The sequence below is a fragment of the Nicotiana tabacum genome, chromosome 10 (genome assembly GCF_000715075.1).
Source record: "Nicotiana tabacum cultivar K326 chromosome 10, ASM71507v2, whole genome shotgun sequence".
NCBI classification, from domain to species: Eukaryota; Viridiplantae; Streptophyta; class Magnoliopsida; order Solanales; family Solanaceae; genus Nicotiana; species Nicotiana tabacum.
The window spans coordinates 167163482-167172233 of NC_134089.1; positions in this window are offsets into that span (position 1 = coordinate 167163482).

The following is an 8752-nucleotide window of genomic DNA, read 5'->3' on the forward strand; positions in this document are numbered from 1 at the left end:
CACCTCCTTTTTCGCCCGCGCCGCCGCGAAATGGGCGCGGAAGGGAGTTTTTTCCAATTAAAAGACAATCGAAACGGGATTTATTTATTTATTTCAGAGTCGCCTCTTGAGAGATTTATGGTGTCCCAAGTCACCAGTTGAATCCCGAATCGAGGAAAATATTCGACTTTCCAAATGAAGTCTGTGAACCAGAAATTCTAAGTAAGGAATTCTGTTGACCCGAGGAAAGGTGTTAGGCACCCCCGAATCCCGTGGTTCTAGCACGATCGCTTAAACTGTTGTAATGGCTAAATATCTGATTTTAATACATATTATAATTTATGTGCGTTTATCAACTTTAAACCGCTTTTATTATTATTTTTAATAGAATTGCAACGTCGTAAAACTGCGTTTCAAACCACGTCGCAATCAATGCACCCGTGGTTGTTGACACATTTTGACTCCGTTGAGATTTGGATTTGGGTCGCATAAATGCGCACCCGAGTTTAGTGATGTAATATTATTAAAATCGTGCCTAAAGAGTCTAACACTTTATTATTTTGGGGAAGGCCGTGAAATTGGCTAAACGGCCCATCCCGAAGTCTAAGTATTCAATTAAACATTTATCGAGGGCCCCACAATTTGTGCGTTTTATTGGGCGAGGCTCATCTCATTTATTTTAAAAGGATAATCCTAAAGTGCCTACATTTTTTTCTATTAAATTTGTCTCTAAAAAATGAAAGAGAAAGGGTCCTAATTTATTTACATGCTTACGAGTTGTTATAGTCGGGTTCCGAACGCAATTTGTTAAATCAGAATGTAAACATAATATGGACAGCCCATTGGCCAACGTGGACCCAGGCCCAACGTGTATAGCACAAAACTGGACCTGGGTCATCTCATTCACATGTTACTACTTAGTTACATTATACTATGCATGCTCACAGTTTGTCAAATTAAAAAAAACTTGGCAATCTAATTTTAATCCTAAACCATTTACATGCTGAAATTAACCAACAGTATCTAGCTAAACAATATTCCTACAAGTTTCGAAACGGTTTATTCGTTTAATGAGCTAACTGTTGAATGTTTAAGAATAGTCTAAATCAGCTAACATATTTTTTTGAGACATGATAATCATCAAACAATAACGAACTAACTGGACAGAGTTACTACACCGTTTATTTATTTTTAGCAATACATAGACATTTCGTCCACTAAGCTACTGTCAGATGTTCCATTATATATATTAAACATGTACATGATTCTGATATTAGGAAGCTAAATAATGTACATATACAAATAAAATTCAGAATATAACTAAGATAAATTCAGAACTTCAACTCTTCATTTCATATTCATGCTTCATGTTTCAGTTTACAGTAACCAGCGTGTCAGTTGTGTACCTGATATTGGAAGCAAAAGAAGAGGAAGATCAGCAGAAATGCAATAGCATACAACAACAGCAACACCTGGCAACAAATTTAAAAACCGAGCAGAAATCCAGCAATAACTAGTGAAGTAGTAGCAAATAACCAACCAAACTCAAGGAAACAAATCAAATGAAAATCCCGAAACACCAACAACAATCAATGGGCAGAAACAAAGTGAATCTTTTTAGATTGAAAGACCAGTTAATGTTTAACCCTTAAATCTTGACCCCTCTGTATGTCTAGTGTATGCAGATTGTATATCGGGTGTATACTACTCTCTCTTTCGAATCTCCTTCGAAATTTTTCTCAATATTCATCCAATCCCCTATCCCCTTTCAATATTTTCGGAATTTTCTCTCTCTTTTATGTCCAGCTCTCTTCTTCTTCTTTTTTTCTCTCTTATTTCTCTGTCCTCCTTTTTTTCTCTCCCTTTTTTTCTCTCTCTTCTTTTTCTATCCCTCTATATCTGTTCAAGTCTCTCTAACACATATCTTTCCCTTATTTAAATCACTTATTGCCCCACTACCACATTTTTTTGTCCCCCACTATATTAAACAATGTATAAATTCCCCACCATTATGTCTTGTCCCCCACTACGTATTATTTTAATATTATTAGTACATAGTGGACGAAACACTCAGATTAAATAATTGTTCAAATTTTTAATTCCAAAAATACCCCTATGAAATTACTGAAATTACCATTCTACCACTGAAAATACTGCAATTTACCATTCTACCCCATCAGCTATAACCAATTCACCTAATCAATTCTAACCAAAATACATCAGCTATAACCAATTCCTAATCAAATTTTATGAACAAATTTAGGCTAGAAACTCAATATTTTTGACTGAACAACATTTTTAACAACAAACATACTTTCAGATTCAATAACAGTAACAAATTGAACATAACAAACAAGTAGATTCAAATCACTAAACTCAATAATCAATTGAACTTCAAATTAAATCTAACAACATTACAACCAACAATTTCTATATTAAACTAAACAAGAACATAAAACAAACTGAAGAAATAATCAAAGATGATAAACAACGAACAAGAAAAGAATCAAACATATACTGATTTCAAATCCGAGAATATCAAATAAAATACGAACAGAAATGAAACTTAAACCAACTAACCGGAAATGACCAACGACGAACTCGAACGGAAACGGAAAACTCGAACCAAGATTGCCAACGACCTAACGGATCTCGACTTCAATGAAAACCCACCTTCTCTTTTAACCTTGACGAACTCAAACTGGACCTCACCGAACGACGAACAATAACAGACTCAAAAACCAAACGAAACCTTGACAGAACTTCGCCGGACTTTAACCGGACTGCTTCGCTTTTCCTTAGTGTGTATGCGTATGGTCGTGGAAGCAGCAACAACTATGTGTGGTCGTTCATGGTTGAGTTGGGGACGAAGAAGAAGGAGCAGCAACGCAGCAGCACTGCTGCTCGTTAATGGCAGACAGGGAGGGCAGCAACACTGGTTTTTCCGGCGTGGCTGGGGGCAGTTTGGACGTGAGGTCGTTCAGCTGATGGTCGTTTGGGACGTGAGGGGGAGGAAGAAGAAAAAGCAGCAGCGATGGTGGTTGTTGAGGTCGTTCATGGTTGTTCGTTGGTTGCATGGAAGAAGCAGCGGGGGGCAGCTGCTGGACGTGACGAAGAAGAAGGAGCAGCAACGCAACCATGGGAGATGATGGGAAACTATGGAGGTGAGGTCGTTTGGAGTTGTTGCAGGAGAAAGGGCAACCATGGTAGGGGTCGTTGGGGTTGGGGGGGTTGGTTTGGAGAAGAAGAAGAGGGGGGCATGTGACTTTAGTTTTTTTAGGGTTTTTTTCAAAACAAAATCCAAATGGAAGAAAGGGTGGGGGTGTTTGCTTGGGGTTATGGGGCGGACCGGGTCGGGTCGACCCGATAGAAGTTTATTTGGTTTGGGCCATGGTTGATTTAAATTAGAAGGTGGCCCAATCCGATTTTCCTCCTCTTTTATTGCTTCTTTTCTTTTACTTTCTAAAATTAAAATTCTAAATTAAGTTACAAACTAAATTAACTTATTAAAAATACTAATTAATTCCTAGCAACAATTATCATATAAAATGAAATGACAATTAAAATACAATCACACAATTTGGACATTAAAAGCTAAAAATACAAAAGATGCCTATTTTTGTAATTTTCATTCTTGTAAAACAAACTTAATTACTCATAATTGCAAACTTAAATCCTAAATGCAAATGCGACATATTTTTGTATTTTTTTATTAATTTAGCAAATAAACATACGCAAACAAATGCAAACAATACAAGAAAAATAGCACAAAATTCACAACAATTGCAAACAAATAAAAAATTGTTTTATTTTTGGATTTTTGGGAGTAATTCTCATATAGGGCAAAAATCACGTGCTTATAGGCTACAGCTGCCCCTCTTTGTTCGAAAACACAAAGAGTTTTCGTGCAAAGATAAAGTGAGCGATTTTTGCCCATCCGAGTACTCCGTGTGAAGCATTTTTTTTTTTAAAAAGATTTAACGGAACCTTTGCTTCAAAGGTTTCCTACATATCCCTGGCTAGAAGGGAATCAGGTTAATGTAGTTCGGGAAATTTTGGTAGCTGAGACTACCATGGGACTGCAATGTTACTGCTGTTGCATGCTGTTTTTACTGCTTGCTGACCTCCTCATTACACCATGCTGAAAGAAAACAAGAAGCTAGACTAGACCATAGTCTATGAATTATAAAATCTTATCTAGATCATGCTCTTGTGTCTCTTGTTGCTTTGATGTCTCGGTGACTCCTCTGGTATTTCTTTACTTCCGATTTGTCTTGTATTCTCCCTTGATTGCCGATCTCGAACTGCTTATTTCCTTTTCGGGAGCTTCGTATTATTTTTTCCATCGAGTCTTGGACTTCCTTCCTCTGCTGGGGATTCTTGTTGTTTCCTGCTGGGGATTTCGGATGTATTCCTCTGCTTTACTGACTTGAAATGTATTCCTCTGTTATATGGGTGGGCTCCTAACTTCAAAACTTGAAATTTAAAGACAGAAATGTATTCCTCTGTTATATGGGCGGGCTCCCAACTTCAAAACTTTAAATTTAAAGACTCAAACGTATTCCTCTGTTATATGGGCGGGCTCCCAACTTCAAAACTTGAAATTTAAATCGCCATTCTGTTCTTCAGGGGGATTTCTGACCTCAACAACAACTTTAAAAAATAAATCGTCATTCCTTTCTTCAGGAGGGCGAGATTTCAACAACTTCGAAAAATAAATCGTCATTCTGTTCTTCAGGGGGGCTCATGACCTCGACAACAACTTTAAAATAAATCTGTTCTTCAGGGGGGCTCCTGACCTCAACAACTTTGAAAATAAATCGTCATTCCTTTCTTCAGGCGGGCGAGATTTCAACAATTTCGAAAAATAAATTGTCATTCTGTTCTTTAGGGGGCTCCTGACCCCAACAACAACTTTAAAAACAAATCGCCATTCTGTTCTTCAGAGGGGCTCCTGACCTCAACAACAACTTCGAAAATAAATCGTCATTCTGTTCTTCAGGGGGGCTCCTGACCTCAACAACAACTTTGAAAAATAAATCGCCATTCCTTTCTTCAGGCGGGCGAGATTTCAACAACTTCGAAAAATAAATCGTCATTCTGTTCTTCAGGGGGCTCCTGACCTCAACAACTTTGTAAATAAATCGTCATTCTGTTCTTCAGGGGGGCTCCTGACCTCAATAACTTTGAAAATAAATTGTCATTCCTTTCTTCAGGTGGGCGAGATTTCAACAACTTCGAAAAATAAATTGTCATTTTGTTCTTCAGGGGGGCTCTTGACCTCGACAACAACTTTAAAATATCGCCATTCTGTTCTTCAGGGGGCTCCTGACCTCAACAACTTCAAAAAAATAAATCGTCATTCTGTTCTTTATGGGAGCTCCTGACCTCGATAACAACTTTAAAAATAAATCGTCATTCTGTTCTTCAGGGGGGCTCCTGACCTCAACAACTTCAAAAAAATAAATCGTCATTCTGTTCTTCAGGGGGGCTCCTGACCTCAACAACTTTGAAAATAAATCGTCATTCCTTTCTTCAGGTGGGCGAGATTTCAACAACTTCGAAAAATAAATCGTCATTCTGTTCTTCAAGGGGGCTCCTGACCTCGACAACAACTTTAAAAATAAATCGTCATTCTGTTCTTCAGGGGGCTCCTGACCTCAACAACTTCAAAAAAGTAAATCATCATTCTGTTCTTTATGGGGGCTCCTGACCTCAACAACATTTTCCTTCTAACTTGAATTATCTTTCTTCAAAACTACTTACCTTAAAACTTGTACTGTCTTCTTTGTGGACTGCTGGAGATAACACTGCAAACCGCTGAGTAACACTGCTGGGGATAACACTGCTGAGTAAAATATGTTATCTTACTCCTTCCAAGACTACTTCCTTTAAGTAGGATATTTCATTCCTCTGCAAACTGTTTCCTTTTGCAAAACTGGTCTTTCTCTTTTTTTTTTTCTTTTTTTAAAAAAATCTTTCTTTAGTTTTTTATTAATTTTTTTTCTTTGTTTTGTTATCTTCTTCCTTCGAAGACTACCTCCATTAAAACTCGTTTTGCCTTTTCCCGAAAAATTGCTGGGGATACCGCTTTTCACCAAACCTGTGTTATACTTCCCGAAAATTTTCGAAATGAACGAAATTTTTTTGCCCCAGTTTGACAATCTTTCTTGTGGCGCATCTTTCCGTCATCGGTAGCATTCCCTGTCCCTGCTTCAAATCAAAGAAAATTTGGTCAGTTTAGAATGTGGTGGTTGGTTGTGATACTCCTGCTGGGGATGCCATCAACCATTCTCCATCTATGCGTTGTCTGTCCATCTTGAAGCTTGGGCTGATACCTTCCGACCTTCTTGATGATTCCTTATTCCTAAACCTCTTGACCATTTTCCCAGTCTCCTTATTTGACCTCATGTATTTTCATGACAGCTGATTTCACTTGAAGATCTTGCATGTTCATTGATTAACCACTTTCTTGGTTTATTCGTGTCACTGAAAACAACCTTTTCTGCTGGGGATATCCCTCTTCTTTTGTGGCATAGCTCGGAAACTGGCATTTCCCCGACCTTTTAGTCTCATATGAACTTCCCAAATCATGCCCATTGCTCTCCGCGTTATTCTTTCTTGATTTGTCCACGAGCATTGGCCTTGAGGTCTATAACCTTTGATTTCGGCGAGGATATCCCTCTTGACACTCGTCCATCATTTTATCAATTCCCTCTTGCTGGGGATATCTTTCTTGACACTGGCCTCGCGCTTGTTCCTTGCTGACTATACCACTTGGATGTACTAGTCAGATCTCGTCTTGCATAATTGGAAAGCTGATGGCAGATTTTGAAGTCATTTCTCACTTGTTCTGACCAAACAGACTCTACTGGGGAATTTTTCTATGAAAGGAGAAAGATAAAAAGGAACAGAATAAAAGACAAAGGAAAGAGATGACTCTCTAATGAGGAAACTATAAAATAAAAAACCTATCAAATGCGGATACCAACTCTAATGGTCATGTCATGCATACATGGCCTATCCTCCGTCGTTAATCGCCTTTCACAACTTTCGTCTGGTGATTTTCATCTGATTCTCAATCTTTATTCGACTTGTAATGCCCGAAGGGTTTTCACTGTCAAGCCTCTCTCATTTTGGTTTTTCTCTCAGCTTTCATCGCCTTATGGTGTCCGTGAAGATTTTCACCGATAAGACTCTTTCATTTATATCACTTTCCAGCTGGGGACTGGGGTGTTACCGCTAGACTCTCTCACATTTCTTTTCTGAAGGGATCAGAGTCTTTTCTGCTAGAGATCAGAGTGTTCACCGGTAAGATTCTCTCATTTGTCTAGCTTGGCATTTTTTGAAGACTGATCAGAAGGTTTTTCTTTGGACTGTAATGTAGGATTTTGGATAGGCTAAAAAAAAGTTTTTAGAGGCTCAAAATAAATCAATTTGGGTTCAAAATTTACAACCTTCGGAACCGGATTTCTTTACATCAAGCACAACTTCTGCCCCAGTTTCTTGCTTGGGGATTTTTATTTTTGTTACACTATGTTACACTATGCACACTATGCACACTATGGCCGAGCTGTGAGGCGCCTACGTATCCTCTTTGAGGAATCAGGTCAAACGTAGTTCCCAATTCCTCTTTATTTTTTCATTTACCTATTATTTTCTTTTTCTTTCTCCTTTGTTTTTTTTGTTGCTTTCTTTTCCTTTTTTTTGTCTTTATCTTCCATGCTTGTGTTTTCTAATCTTTGCTACTGATTCCGAACGAGGGGTACGAAAGAAAACCAATAAGGCTCAAAAGGGGTAACGAAGGATAAAGTGTTTAGGTAGCAGAACAAAATGTCTTCGTCATTTTAGTCTTCAAAACATGCCAAGTGCAAACAGCACAATTAAACAAAGATTTGTAGCCTCTTCTGATGGTGGTGGACTTGACCATTATATTCACACATTTACTTTTTCATTTATCATCTCTAAAGCACCGTTGGGCAACACTCTCACTCTCGACCCTCATGTCAATTTGGCGAATCCTGCCTTAAACGGTTTTCTTTATGTTTTACTTGCCCCAGTTCCACATGACTCGAGCTCCGAATAATCTCAAACCGTCCTTATTTCTTTTAAATGTTCTGATCACTTCTCAATGGTTTTATGATTAACTTTTAATATTAGGCCCAAACCGTGTGCGCATGTCATGTCACTAGAATCGGCGCTAAATAAAATGATAAAAGAACTAAACAAAAGATGACTGGAAATAATAAAAGACCGGATTTTGCATTAGACTAACGGTGAAATGGTTTGAATAATAAAACAAACAAAACCAAACTAGAATAAAATCCCGAAACAAACCTGGACAAAACTAAACAAACCGCTATGACAAAAATGGAAAGATAAGAAAGTTCGACACAAGACAATATCTGAATTACAACCCTAAGAATAATCCAGACAACAGAAATGATAACAAGATAAGCCACCAAAAGCTTCTTTCTTGCTAACCAAGGAACGGAGTGTCCTCCCACTTATCAAACCTGGCATCTTAGCCACTGAGCTTCGCATCAATATTGCTAAGACTACCATCCGCTTCAACATCTTCAGCTTTAATCAATATCCCATGCTCTTTATTACTATTATCGATCGTAATCACACCTTTGTGAATCATTCTTTCTATTTCCCTTTTCAACGAACGACAAATCTCAATGTTATGGCCTGGGACATTGGAGTGGTATGCGTATCATGCAGTAGGATCAAAGCTTCTTGCACGTGGATCTGGAGTATATCCGGGGAG